This window comes from Eulemur rufifrons, chromosome 15 (assembly GCF_041146395.1).
Source record: "Eulemur rufifrons isolate Redbay chromosome 15, OSU_ERuf_1, whole genome shotgun sequence".
In the NCBI taxonomy this organism is placed as follows: domain Eukaryota; kingdom Metazoa; phylum Chordata; class Mammalia; order Primates; family Lemuridae; genus Eulemur; species Eulemur rufifrons.
In genome coordinates this window covers 11,604,316-11,619,414 of record NC_090997.1, presented here as the reverse complement: position 1 = coordinate 11,619,414, position 15,099 = coordinate 11,604,316, and the positions used below count along the sequence as shown (strand labels likewise).

The window sequence follows — 15,099 nt, the reverse complement described above, 5'->3', positions numbered from 1 at the left end:
AGGTCATTAGAGCAGAAATCTGGGGGAAGCAAAGGATGCCTGGGGGGCACAGTGTACCAAGCAGAGAGAAGAGCAGGTATGGAGGGCCTGAGCCTGCGTGGGGTGTTTGAGGAAGCCACTGTGGCTGCAGGAAATTGAGGGAGGGCAGAGTAGGAGGAGAAGAATGAACTAAGGTGTCTTAGTCCCTCGGGGAAGAGGCCCAGCCACGTCATGTGGACCCTGAGGGTCATTTCAAGGCTGTTACTTTGAGAGATGCGAAACACTGTAGGAGTGTTGTGAGCAGTGGAGTGATTGAGTGATCACTTAGGCCACTCTGGGGAGACTGCTGTACTAGTTTGCTGGGACTGCCATAAGAAAGAACCACAGACCGGGTGGCTTACACGACAGAAGTGCGTTGTCTCACAGTTCTGGAGGGTGGGAATTCAAGATGTCAAGGTGCTGGCAGGACCGCGCTCCTTCTGAAGGCTCTGGGGAAGGATCTGTTCCAGGCCTCTCTCCTCGCTGCTGGTAGTGCTTTGGCTTGTGAGAAAATAACCCCAGTCTTCACATGTGCTCTTCCTTGGTGTGCCTGTCTGTGCCCAAATATCTCCTTTTTATAAAGGCACCAGACATATTGGGTTAGGGACCCCCACCTACTTCAGGATGATGTCGTCTCAACTGATTACATCTGCAATGACCCTGTTTCCAAATATGTCACATTCTGAGATACTGGGGGTTTGGACTTCGACACAGGAGCTTTGAGGAGACACAATTCAACCCAGAAGATGTGGATTATAGAAGGATGAGGGCAGGAGTGGGATGACTAGTTAGGGGATTCTTGCAATAACCTAATGAGAGACGCTGCTTGTTTGGACCAAAGAGTTAGCAGTGGAGGGAGTGAGGAATGGTGAGAATTTGGATATAATTTGACGTTGAGTTGACATGATCTGCTCATGGGTTGGATGTGGGTTGTGAGGGAAAGAGAGGAACTATGATGACTTGGGCTTAGGGCCCAAACAACTGGAAGAATGGGGTTGGGTGTCTTCCTCTCCTAAATCCTGTCTTTCCTCAGGGACCTTCCCCAACAGTTTTGCAGGGTCTTCCTGGGCAGGCCCACTAGCTGTTGGGCTCTGTGGGGGATGCCACTTCTCCATTCTCTCTCTGACTGACTCTGCCTCTTCCCGTGTTGAAGCCAGACACCCTGAATATGCTCTCTGGGTCATCCTGCAGGCCCTGGCTGTGGAGGATGCTGAAGGAAGAGGACACAGAAGCAGGACGACCCTGAAAGATTCAGCCTCTTAATCCTGAAACAGGTAGCTTCTCTGAAATTCTTGCCGTTGGGACGTTTTATGACAAAGCGGTCATAAAATGGTTTCTTTCACCTCTGTGGTACAAAGAATCCCCCGAGAAGGGGAGGAAGCTACTTTGGGCCTGGATACCCATAGATTTCTAGAAAACTTTCCCTAGGAAATAAATGTTCAGTGATGGCAGATCCACACATTGGTTCTCAGTGTCGTTAGGAATGGGGCTGAGGGCATCCCGTCTTGTCTCTCTGGACTTTGCAGAATTGTTGTAAATAGTTAAAGATCCAATGTACGTTCACGGACGGCGGCCCTAGAAGTGTTCAGGAGTTAACAATGGCTGGGATGCATCTCTGGAGAATCACAGTACTTCCTAGAAGGCTGCTGTGGGAAACACCACAGAGCCTGTGGGTTCCCGGACGACGGAGCCTTAGCTGGTTCTGGGGCATTTCTGGTGTTTTCATCAGCCCTGGCCCTGTGGTCTCTTCTAGTCTCAGTTTAGAAAATGGGCACACAGCTATGCTTACTCTGCCAGGTCTCACACTGAAGCTGTCTGAAGGGTCAATTGGTTTGTGTACAAACAGAATTTTTAATTTTGGGGAGGTTGTAAACCCTGGTCTAGCGGGAGATGGCTCCTTTCCACACATCTCAGTGACAGTGGGGAAGGCGGATGGTGACATCTGATTTGATTTTTTCAGTGCATGTGGTTTTGTTTTCTTGGCATGTGCCACACTTCTCAATCCTCTTGTATGAGGCTCAGAATTGATTGCTTCAGTTTCTTTTTTACTGTGCCTGATTTTGATTTAATTTTTAAGCTGTTGTGTTTGGGGTTCCAGTTGGAAACAGATGGCTCACTCACATGGGGTAACGCAGAGACTGTGCTGAAGCGACTGTCCATGAGGTGCAGGCAGAGTTAAGGGGAGGCCACGGTGTCCCAGGGCCACAACGGCAGGGAGCTGTTGTCACCTGGCTGAGGCCTGAAAGGAAGAGAGAGGGATGGGCTGTCAGGATTGGAAACAGGAGCTGGAAAGGTTGTCTCTGGTAGAGGGATGCCACCAGCCTCCAGCAGCGTGGCTGGGAAAGAGCCCAGAGAATGAATATCCCCAGCAAACTCCCCTCCCAGGCCTCCCAGCTCCTGATGGCGGCACTGGGAGCACGGTGGGTGCTGCCCAGGGAGCAGGGCATCTGGGGCAGAGCTGAGTCGGGGAGGCTGGAGAGTGATCTGTGGAGCAAACGGGAACTGTCGGACAGAGCTGAGATGCAGGCCACTTGGATTATAAGGGGCATTTCTACTTTAGAACAAAGAGAGGCTTTTGTGTTTATCTGCGTGAGTGAAACTTTGCATTATGAGGTCAACTACATAGAACCAGCTGCTGGCTCTGAGACCGGCAGGAACAACAAACATCCTCATCTTTTTTATTTTAGTAGTTGAAGGGTCCCAGGGAAGTCAAGTGACTTGGCCAAGGTACTTGTTAATTCATTAATGTGATTCCTGAAAGCCTGTGACATTTTGGGGGTGGAATGGAGAGGGGGAATAGTTTAAAGCATTGGAAATAGTTAAAACCTGTAAAGCAAAATCTGAGCAAGTGGCAGGAAAGTGTTTATCTGAGTCCAATTGGCTGTTATAACCATACCATAGACGGAGTGGCTTATACACAACAAAAAATGTTATTTCTCACAGTTCTGGAGGCTAGAAGTCCAAGGTGAGGGTGCCAGCATGGTCAGGTTCTGGTAAGGGGGGCCTCTTCTGGGTTGTTGACAACTTCTCACTATGTCCTTGCATGGCAGAAGGGGCCATGGCCCTCTCTAAGGCCTCTTTTATAAGGGCACTAATCCTATTCATGAGGTCTGTGCCCTCAAGACCTAATCACCTCCCATAGGCCCCGCCCTTAATACCATCACCTTGGGGGTCAGGATTTCAACACATGAATTTTGGTGGGGGACACATACTTTCAGACCATGGGAGTTCTTGTTTCCCATTTATTAGTTTGGATTCTTGGGCTGTGAATACCAGAAAACCAAACTCAAAGGGTATCCCATAGCACAGGGGATTAATCAGCTCGTGTATCCACAATGTGCAAGAATAGGGTGGACTGCAGGGTGGGTGTGAACCAGCAGCTCAGCAGTACCTAAAGCATCCAGTTTTTTCTCACCTTTCTGCTCTTTCTTCCCTGGGTGAGTTCATGCTCAGGCTGGCTTCTGCCCTGGGCTGGGGGAGGATTGGGTTCCTGGCAATCTGGATACTGTTGAGGGAGGAGGGAAATGAATATTGGGAGCAGTAGCTAATATCCACCGTACTGTATCACCTATAGAAGTTGAGAAAAACCTCACTAATTTGGACTCATTGTTGGGGGTAATAGTGAGAGGAAACCCACTCTTAACTAGTAAAATTCTGAACTTTGAAGTGTTTTAATACAGTGTAGTTTCGGGCAGAATCTTCCCAAATAGCTCTTTTTAGAAGCAATTAGCATCTGTTTCTCGAGTGTCTTAAAACGCAGGACCTTCTAGTATGCCTTTTGCGTCCTCTTTAATTTCTAATTTGCTTTTTCAGCCTTTTTATGGCCAGAGTAAACACTGAACTCAAATTCTGGGTTGGTGGAGATTAAATTACAGTAATGAGGTTCTTCATTTAAAACCTCATCTATAAAATGGGAATAAGAGCAGCTCCTGCTTTATGGGTTTGCTGTGAGGACTAACTGAGGTAATCCCAGTCAAGTGCTTACTCAGCTCGGTGGCTGGCCCAATAAAAGTTACCTTTATTGGTGTCATAGATCTCAAACTATTGTCACCTTTACATGTTTATGTGCATGTTTAATCTAGGAAATTCACTCTCTTCACAACAAATATATTATCTGCCACTGATTAGCTCTGTTAGAGATGAGGTAAATAAAAGTATTAAAATATTTAGTGTTTATGGATTTTTTTTTTCTGAAGTGCTTTTTTATTAGACTTAATTTTAGGGGAAGCCTAAATAAAGAAAAGTTTAAGTAGCATACAATTAAGTTAAAAGTAGGTATAATCTCTGGAAAACAGAGATTTTAAAATTTTATGGCAACATGTTAATACATTCTTCACATGGCCTATGGCAACTGGTTTTCCTCCTTTATTCTCAGTTTGGAGGCTCTGGAGGGATCAGTGACTGACTTTGGCTTTGATTTCCCAAACTAGCTGCACAGTTAGGCTCTCCAGGGTGGGTGGATTTTAGAATCACCTGGATTGAGTGAGATGCTACAGTCACGAGAAGCTAGTATTGGGTATTTATTTCAATAGAATTTCTGCTGACAAAATGCTGTGGATCATTCTCTAAAGCCTTTGGTGCCACAGGGCTGACCCCTCAGAATTCCAGGAGGGTCAAGTGTCTTGATTTGGGGTTCCCAGAGTGATGGTGGGGAGAGCCCAGGTTGGCACTGTGCCCCCAAAAGCTTGATAGCCTCTTTCAAAACCGGGAGGTAGCTTTGAGGATGGAGGGCTGGGTATGTAGGGGTGCAGCAAGAGGGGAATGTTCCAGAGTGACCAGGAACTTCAAAGACCATAAATTTTTCATGCCCCTTCCCCTGAGTATTGACTAAAATCAAACTGAAATTTTCTGTAGGTTGTTTATTGCTCTCAAGGCTCCTCGCCGTTTTGATACCTAGATGAGGACTGATAGACCCTAAATTCCTTGGCTCAGAGGGTGCTATAGATTTGTTCTCAAATGAAGATTGCCTGGACCAAGAAAGTACCAAAAGAAAAATGGGAGATTGGCCCAGGCTGACAGTTTTTTATTTTGCCAAGTTAGGACGTTTTTAAAACTCTAACATTCATCACCAAAATTTTATTAAGAGACCATCTTGATGCAAAAATATTAGGAAAGAGATAATCTAAGAACAAAACATAAATCTTTAAGTTGAAAACACTCAGCTTTAGGAATAATTTACTAAACTGTTATTCTTCTGACGTCCCCTTTGAAAACGACATCAGGAATGGGTGCTATCCTGCATTTGTCCGTAACAGGTGTTGGAGACCCAGCCGGAGAGGTGGAGTTATCTACTTAATGTGCAACGTAGGGAAAAATACCATATTGTTTGAAGTCTTGCTTGAAGCCTAGTAGTTCTCTAGATCATGTGTTGATTGTATTTATAGGTTAAAGTTGGGGTAAAATTCATTTTGATACAAGTCTCGATAAATCCAATTCATTTTATAAAGAAGGCAGTATTTACCCTCCAGTCATTGACTTAGAATTGTTAGTTTAATTCCACCATCAGGAAGAAAATCTTGAAATAGCTAAATAGCTCAAATTAAGCGGCAGGGGGACTGTTTTTCCTTTTCCACAACTTAACCCTCAAAATGATAAATCCCGTCAGTTTGATTTGGCGTCGGCAGTGCGGTGTGCCTCTGTGGGTGGGAACGTGCACAGGCACACGCAGAAAACGTTTTAGTCTGGAGAGCCCCAGAAAGGAGGGGTGCTCGGGAGAAAAGCAGTGTGTGTGTAGTCAGTCCCTGGTAAGTGTTAGTACTTGTAGCAAAAGTTACATCTTGGAGCTGCCAAAATAGTAGGTCTTTTTAAGACGCCTTTTGGAGTCATTAAAAATGCCCAAACATACATCCAACCACCCCTGACATCCAGCAGATTAACAAAACGTTACTCATTCTGCTTCACTTCACATGTCTGCTTGGCTTTGCCACAAACACGTTTCGCCTTCCAGCCGGGGATTAAGCTTCCGTGTTAGGCCATGACTGGTGTGAAAGCAGCTCCTCTGTTCCTGCTGGCGGGAATAGAAAGCCTGCCTGCTCACCTGTGTGAAATCCTGAACGGAACCAAGGAATCCTGGAGCCAAAGCGGGCTTCAAGGTCCCTGCCGTGGCTGGCAAAAGGTGTCCTAATCCTAACATTTCATTGATCTCTAATGTTTCATGGATTTCTGTGAACAAGGACGTGAACTCAGATGTGTCTTTCTCAAGAAAAAGACCACTCTGCGGCTCTCACCTGCAGTTACTGCCCTGTTACCACATGCCTGGGCCAGGTGTCACCGTTTGAGTCCTGCTTATCTCCTCATACAGGCTCACGTGGCACAGTTCTTGCCTGTGCTAACAGACACGCAGTCTCCACTTGTTCCGACTCCATCCCGCTTGCTTCTCTCAAGGCGCATCTCCCTCTGCAGCAGACCATGCGATCTCCAGAGCTATAGCTCTTCGTACTTTTTGACAGACATTACCGCAAAACTCTTAGTCAGCTTGGGCTATCGCAACAACATACCACAGACTGGTAGCCTAAACAGTTTATTTCTCACAGCTCTAGAGGCTGGGAAGTCCAAGATCAAGGTGCCCAGCAAGGTAGGTTTCATTCTGAGGCCCCTTCACTTGGCGTGTGGGCGGCTGCCATCTTGCTGTGTGCTCGCTTGACCTCTTCTTTGTGCACTCAGAGAGAGCAACCTCTGGTGTCTCTTCTTATAATATAAGGGAACTGATCCTGTCACGGGAGCTCCATCTTCACGACCTTAGGTAAACCTAATTATCTCCCAAAGGCCCCATCTCCTAACACCATGTCACTGGGGCTTAGGGCTTCAACATATGAATTTTGGTTGGGGAGGAAGCACAAACATTCAGTCCAAAACAACTCTGAATCTATCTGAAGTGCTCACGGGTCGCTGGTCCAGGCACCATGCAGCAGAGAAAGCCTTAGAGTTTCAAGTTTTTGTTGCTATGAAAGAGGTGAAGTGTGCCCCACCTGGAGACAGCATGATAGAATGGAAAGTTGGAGGCCTGTACTGCAGAACTAGAGGCGACCTGGGGTCACACAGGTGATCTTCTTGTCTTTCCAGATCTTAGGTTTCCTATTTCCATCTGTCAGTGGTAAAGTGGTGGTTGCCGCACTTGGTCAGCCTCAGTGAGATATGGGTGCTTCATCATTGAATATTCCTCGAACACCTTCCTTAGCCTTCTTCACTTGCCTCTAGAAAGGAGGCTCTTGGATCCAAAGCCTGGGAAAATCGATTTTTTCTTAACGCTTTATCATCTTGGGCATTTACTTCCTTTTCATGGGGGAAAGAAAGGCAGTAAATTATAAGAAAGCTGTTCCATTAGAGATTAGTATCTTCCATGTCATTTTAAAAGTATGCAAACATGGTAATGTCCCCATGGACACACACGCACCCTGTACCAGGTGGAATATTTTAAAATATAAAAAGGCCTTTGAAAATTCTTTTAAACTTTCAAGGAACAGATAATTCTTGTGTTACATAAACTGTTCCAGGATTTAGAACAAAGATGGAAAACTTCCATATCCTTCTTTCAAGCAAACGTGACCCTGATATCAAAGTTGGCAGGTCCCCAAAGGGAGGGCTCTATACCAGTCTCACTTAGGAATGTAAAAATTTTAGATAAAATCCTACTGATTAGATTTCAGCAATAGAGTGTGTGAATGTTCTACCATAACCAAATAGATGGAATGGCTTCATATACATGTATTTTCGTATGATTCACTTAAATTGCTTAAGTAAAAATATGTAATAATCTCATTAATTCCAAAAGTGCATTCAATCAATTCAACTTCTAATTTTTTACAAACCACTTGAGAAAGAATATATAAAATGACCATTCTTTAACACGGTAAGGACGTTGAGTTCACACAGCTCACTGGCATCTATTAATACCAGCGAAGCCCTCAAGACATCACTGGGTACCACTGGGGTCAGAACAAGACAGGCGTTAGCAAACATTGTTTCTTTAAGTTTTAGCCAATGTGGAAAGTCATAAACTATCAACCTGGAGAATAAATATTGTAAAGAAAATGATAAAGTTGCCATTTTAATGACAGAATGCTTAGTTGTAGGCCAAGAAGACCTAAATAGTTTAACGAAAAACCCTATTTCTTCAGTGGTGAGATTAAAAGTAAGGCTTTGGATTCTTCTGAAATTAGTTCATGAGTCTGATGCCATTCCTCTGAAGGACCCATCAGGATGTTTTAAATTTCACAAAATGGTTCTAAGTTTATTTGGAAAAATAAGTAGATGAGAACATCAAGGGGAATTCTGAAAGTGGTTTTGGGGGAAGGGAGTTAGATCCGTTGGTTATTAAAATATATAGCACTGCCAGATATTAAAATGCAATGGGAAGACTTTGTAATTAAAACACTGTGGTGCTGGTATAAAAAAGGAGGAAGTAGATAAGTGAACTAGGATAGTTCAGAAATAGACCCTTGCATGAATAATTTAATAAATCATAAAGAAGTCATCGCAAATCAATGGGGAAGGGAAAATTATTCAATAAATAATTCTGATACCTCATTAGCAATTTGGAAAAAATCATTTTGGCTTCACCAAAATGAATCACAGATGGATTAAACAATTAAAGTGCAAAATGTAGAGGCATGGGAAATCTATAGAATTGAATATTGCTTAGAAACAAAAGAAAAACATTCAAAAAGGAAAAGAATACTCAGTCAACTACAGGAAAATGAAAGATTTCTTCGTGTCAAAAAACCAATGGGGAAACAACAGACTGGGAGAAGACTGACAGTAACATGATCAAATTAGTATCTTTATGATGTGAAATGCTCAAATTAAAAAGAAAAGTCCTAAAACCTTGGTAGAACACTGAAATGGCTAACTAAACACAACACTAAACAAATATATGGAAAATGTACAAAATAAATAGTAATAAGAGATATGCAGATTAAAATAGCAGTAATGTACTATTTTAACATATTAGCCAAAAAATATATTTTTAATGCTAGTCCTCAATTCTGGTGATATTGAGTATAGTTAAACAATTTTACAATGTATTAAAGAGCCATACTATTCATTCATATATTTTGATCCAGTAATACTGCTTCTATGGACCATCTTCTTCCATCCCCCAAAAAGTAGACAATACAAAATATTTAATAAGCTATTTAAACAAAGATGCTCCCTGATGCATTATTTACAAAGCAAACACGTGCATTTGTGCATGTACACACACACATATAATATTAGGATCTGACGGTTGGGTAACTATAAAATAATATATTCTTCTCTCAGCATAATACTCTGCTGTAATTAATAATTATTTTGGAGATACGTAGCAATGTGACAAGATATTTACAGTATAATTTTATGTGAAGAAATGATAAATGGTGGTATAGTTTCACTGTGGAAAACAGCTCTGTAGTTGTGCTGTTAAAAGGAACGAATGATTACTGCACACCACAACACAGAAGAGTATCAGAAATATAACATTAAGCAAAAAAGCAAGTTGCAGAATACATACAGTACAGAATACATACATCCAGTATGATTCCAATTACATAAAATTCAGATGCATGCAAACTAATTATACAGTGGTAAGACGTCTGTATGCACAGAAAGACCAAGTGATCATAGACAAAATTTCAGGATAGTGATAGGAGAAGAGAGGACAGAGGGAAGCCCCCTACGAGTGGGGACGGGTACCTAGGGGATTGGTGGGGTTCTCTTCTTTAAGCTGGGCTGTGGACACACGGGTGTGTTTTATTGCTATTTTTTATACCCTTCATGTACACTATAAGTATTTTTTAATGTATTTAATGTTAACTAAAAATATTAAAACCCATATTCACTGATTTACAGTTATGTACAAAATATGTATCTTTTATAAAGAGAGGCAATATATAGGTAACAGTGATTGTATTAGAGTGGTGAGATTATGAGTGATTTGTTCTTTCATTTTCTCTCGTTTCCAAATTGTCAATTATGTGCTTACATCACATTTTTTAAAAGAGAAAATAAGACAAAAAAGGAAATTTGAAGACAAATGCAGTTATAGGATGACATAAGGAAGTCTCGTTTCCAGTGAAAGGAGCACCATTGCTAAGGGCTAATAAACTCCACCACTGAGACAGGAGAGGAAATGGATCTAAAATGTAAAAGAAACATGCTTGGAAAAATAAATGAGTCTGCAAATAGTCACTGAGTATCTTTCATGTGTGAGAAAACATTGACTGGGGTTGTACTCAGAAAAAAACTTTTCTGAGTTTTAATGAATTACTAAAATGGATGAATTAGAAAGGGTGGCATTTCTATGGGTTCTCCCCTTTAAAAAAAAAGTTTTATTGTTTTGTTTGGTTATAAAAATAATGCTATTGATTTGAAAGATTCTTGCAAAAAAAAAAAATAATAGAACCTGAAGCTGATTAGACACTGGAACTAAATCGTAGTTTTAAGGAAATACAGGGGATAGAGGAGCATGTTCACAGACACCACAGGGATGCGATCAAGCAGTTTTCTGGGACACATGACCCATACGTTTCTTCAGTAAATAAATGGCATGGGAAAGGAGGGAGAGGGACATTATGTAATAAATTGTAAAAGACTCAAAAGATAGATCAGCCAGATACAAATGTAAATCTTGTTTGGATTCTGATTTAAACTAACAACTGTAAAAAGGCATTTACGAGATAATTGGAGAAACTGGGACACTGGATATTTAATGATATTGAGAGGTTAATTTTAGTTTTGTAGGTGTGATATGGTAAAATGATTGTGTTTTAAGGAGACATACTAAAGTATTTATGGACAAATGAAATATTTTAAAATAATCCAGGAGGGAGTTTGAGTTTGTTAAACATAAAAAATCTGTGTGTTTTATATGTACAGATGGTTCCTGACTTACGATGGTTTGACTCATAATTTTCAACTTTGCAATGGTATGAAAGCAATACTCATTCATTACCCTCCTTACAGTGGGGTTACATCCCAGTAAACCCATATTTTTTACTTATGAAAGGTTTGTTGGGAAGTAGCCCCATCATTAGTCAAGGAGCATATGTATATGTTTATTTATTGAAGTATGTATAGATGAATGATATGTCTAGGATTTGTGTTAAAATATTCCAGGAGTATGGGGCATAAAGATGAGATGAAGTCAAGCCATGTGTGATAATTGAAGGTGGGTGATGGGTATATATATTCCAGCTACTTTTGTGTATGTTTGAAAATTTTCATGATAAAACATAAAAAATAAAATAAAAATAATATATATTCATTGTTGAAAATTTATAAAATATACAGAAGGAAATGAAAGTCACCTGTAATTCCACCTGCCAGAGACAACTATTATCCATATTTTGATAACAATCCTTCCATACTCTTTCTTCGTGTTTTTATAACACATGTTCTTATCCATTCATATATTTAAACAACAAAGAAATTATACCACTTCTATTGCTTTATATCCTGCTTTTTTACATTATAAGATAAGCACTTTTGTGCTGTAGTACATTTAGATCTTCAACATAATTTTAATGGCTATGTATTATTCTAATACCTGAATACACACACACACACACACCTTAGTGTATTTAACCAGCCCCTTACAGATGGATATCTAAGTTGTTTCCTTTTTTCTCTTTTTCCTATTTTAAATAACTCTGGTGCATACTTGTTTATTTCTTTTGACAAATATCTAGAAAGTCAAAGAGTTTTTCAAGGTATGTTTCTCCCATCATGCCAAATTGCTCATTGGAAATATTATATAATTTAAAACTAGTTTTTTCCCATTTCATCATAATCTCAGCAACCTTGGATCTTATATTCACAATATTTTACATGTTTGCCAATCTGATAGAGGGATAAAGAGTATCTCATTTTTATTTCCATTTATTTGATCATTAGTGAGTTTGAAAATCTTTTCATATGTATATAAGTCAATTGTATTTGACTTTTCATATGTATATAAGTCAAATGTATTTCTTATTCTGTGATTAGGTGCTTATGTCTTTTTGCCCAATTATTATATTTATCCCTCACATAATTGATTCCCAAGGGCTCTTTACATATTAAAGGATTCTAATATTTCATATATTATATAAGTTATAGCCTTTCCCCCTAGTTTGCTGTTGAACAATCATTTGTCAAGAATTATTTTATTTTATTTTATTTTAATTTTTTTTAAGATAGAGTCTCGCTCTGTCACCCAGGCTAGCGTGCTGTGGTGTTATTATAGCTCACTGCAGCCTCAAACTCCTGGGCTCAAGCAATCCTCCTGCCTCAGCCTCCCTAGTAGCTGGGACTACAGATGTGTGCCACCACACCTGGCTAATTTTTCTTTTTCTTTTTCTGTAGAGATGGGGTCTTGTTCTTGCTCAGGCTAAGAACTATTTTAACAGATCTTTCTAAAGGTTATAAATCTAGATTTTTTTCATTTGAAACCTTGTAATTTTCTTCATTTTAATGTTTGTAACCTTATTCAGTGTTTTATTATATAGCATTGCCATCTAAAGTCCTTTTTTATTTCAGTCACTTTTTTAGTTATCAAATAAGATGTTTGTGGTAGAAAAGAACACTTTTAAAAAATTTGCCTATAGTTTGAGTAACTATAGTACATCAGATAAAATTTGGTAGTTTCCCTTTCAGTAGTTTTTCCGTGTGTGTGTGTGTGTGTGTGTGTGTGTGTATGTGTGTGTGTGTATTAGGCTAACACTAGCTAAAGAAGCCATTAAAACCCCAAACTATAGCTTAGCACAATAGAGGTTCATTTCTCACTCAGCCCAACATAGGTGTTTCTGCTTGGAGGTCAGTCCACTGGTGGAGCCCTGCACTGAGTGATTCAGTGGCCCAGGCTCCTTCCATCTATTGCTCTTCCATTCCCGAGGGTCTTGGAGTGCTCTGCATGCATTTGGCAGATGGAGGAGAGAGCATGGAGAAGGCACACCACTTCCTACCCCCCAGCCTGAAAGTGCCCCATATCACTTCCACCTATGTTCCATTGGTAGAAATCGTCATATGGCACCACCTGGATACAAGGGCTGCTGGGACTTGTAGTCCCTTGGCTGAGTTGCTGCTTCACAGTGAAAACTCTACACTCTGGAAAGAGAAGCATAAATATTTACTGGGCATTTAGCTGACTATGCCACCAGGTATCATATTTATATTGTATATGATATATATTTTTTCTTTGCAAAATGGAATCACCCTAAATTTTAGCATCATGTTGTGAGCATTTCCCTGTGTCTTTAAATCTTCTTCAAAAATAGGAGTTTTAATGCCTACATATTATTTCCTGTATTGATGTATCATAATTTATTTAACCATTTTTCTATTATAGTACAGTTTAGGTTTTTCTAGATTTTTTATTATTGTGAATATTGCTGCTGTAAATGTCCCTGTGCATAAATCTTTAAGTATTCCTCTGAGTGTTTCCTCAGGGAAAATTCTTGGGAGGGCATGTGCTCCGTATTAAAGCTGGTGATACATATCGCCAGATGGCCCTTCAGAAATGTGGACTGATTTATAGTCATCAGTAGTGTCTGAGGGTTCTTACTTCAGGGCACCTTGACTATTTTGAGCATTACACTTGTTTTGGTTTTTGCCAGTTGGATAGTTGGGGAACAGTATCACGTTGTTTTAATTTGCAAGGTTTGCTTACCGATGGGTTTGAACATTTTTTCATGAGACCATCAGTAATCTTGTGTGTGTGTGTGTGTGTGTGTGTGTGAATTGCCTCTTTGGGTCCTCTCCCATTTTTATTTTGCAGCATTTCCTTTTTTTTAATCATTTATAAGGGATTTTTATGCAGTATGTGTATTAAGTTGTCCTATGTTACAGATATTTTATCTAGCTTCTCCTTCCCTTGATTTCGCTTCATAACCTAATTTTCTTAGATTAAACTCTGCAGTTGGAACCCTGATGTGTGATATTACACCCACTGAATCTGCGCAGGTAGCAGTACTCCTGAGATTAATAAAATTTTAAAAAGCAATGCAGACTCTTTTTCCTGACCTATCCTATGGTTTGAATGTTCTTCATGTGAATTTTTACCTGGGAGTGAGGGTGTTTAAAGTGCGCATCAAGAAAATGGACTATACAAGGAGGATTTGGGGCACTGGTCTGAGTTAGCCTCGGAGATAGTGAGATCAGCTTCTCCGTACTCCTTACCTTCCCTGGAAACTTCAGAGAGGCAGAGAGGCCTGTAGTTGGCATCTGATGACTCTGGTTTAGCAGGATGAGTAGCAGCAGGCTCGCAGAGGCCCTCTGGCTGTTTTGCCTGTTAGATCTTACAAAGAACAAGCGTGGTGGAGTGGCAGGGCCTGGGGTGCAGGGAACTTGGTTGTAATCTCAGCTCTGCCACTACCTAGCTGACTGTATGACCTGGAGCAAGTTGCCTGTCCCCACTAGGCCTCATTTACTCATCTGCAAAATGTGAGGAGTTTTTCTAGGTGAGGCATTGGGTTCGTGAATTCCGGGACTGTGTAGTGGAGTTCTCAGCGAGGGCTCTTTCGCATTTATTGCCCGTGCTGACCTCTGTGGGTGGGTGGACAGGGAGCAGGGAGAAGCCAAGTCCCTTTGGTCTCCCAAGTGATTTATGAAAGAAATCAATCCAGTATATATCTGTTCCAGATGTAATGTGATCTAAATATGATAGTCACCTAACAAGATTAGATGAATCTAATATGGTTTTCCTCTAAAACACAAATACTGTACCACTTTTAATTGTAGTAGCGAAATTAAATTACTCATCCCAAATTAGATTTCCAGCAAACTTAATTTGAACATGAGCTCAGTACTGCAGGCCCTGAGTAATTTTTTAAGATATAAAATAAATCAGTGGGATATTGGTATTCTTCCTCTGGGCTCTGTAGTGGTTACCATAAAAGGGAATAGGTAAACATCTGGAGAAAACAGGCAAAAGTAGAGCTGAGACAGACACTGATTCTTCAGCTTATCATTGAGAATTTGGGGTGTTTCCCCCTCTTTCTGTCACTGCGACCCTCACTGGTCTTAGAAGATGGGAGGTGAATAAAGGCAGGTGTAGCAATCACTTCGGTTTCATTCCTTGTGATTGCCTTTCTTCCTTTTGTTCCTTGAATGATTCCCTTGACATCT

At 40.7% G+C, this 15,099-nt stretch overlaps 1 protein-coding gene across 3 annotated transcripts in view; it reads left to right on the top strand.

Moving 5' to 3' along the window:
• Nucleotides 1–15,099, top strand: part of TRERF1 (transcriptional regulating factor 1) — a 197,961-nt gene that overhangs the window by 76,892 nt on the left and 105,970 nt on the right. For all 3 annotated transcript variants that reach the window (XM_069488026.1, XM_069488025.1, XM_069488027.1), the window contains one exon: nucleotides 1,210–1,292. The gene's annotated coding sequence lies outside the window, so the exon portion shown is untranslated. The remainder of the gene's footprint in view (nucleotides 1–1,209; nucleotides 1,293–15,099) is intronic.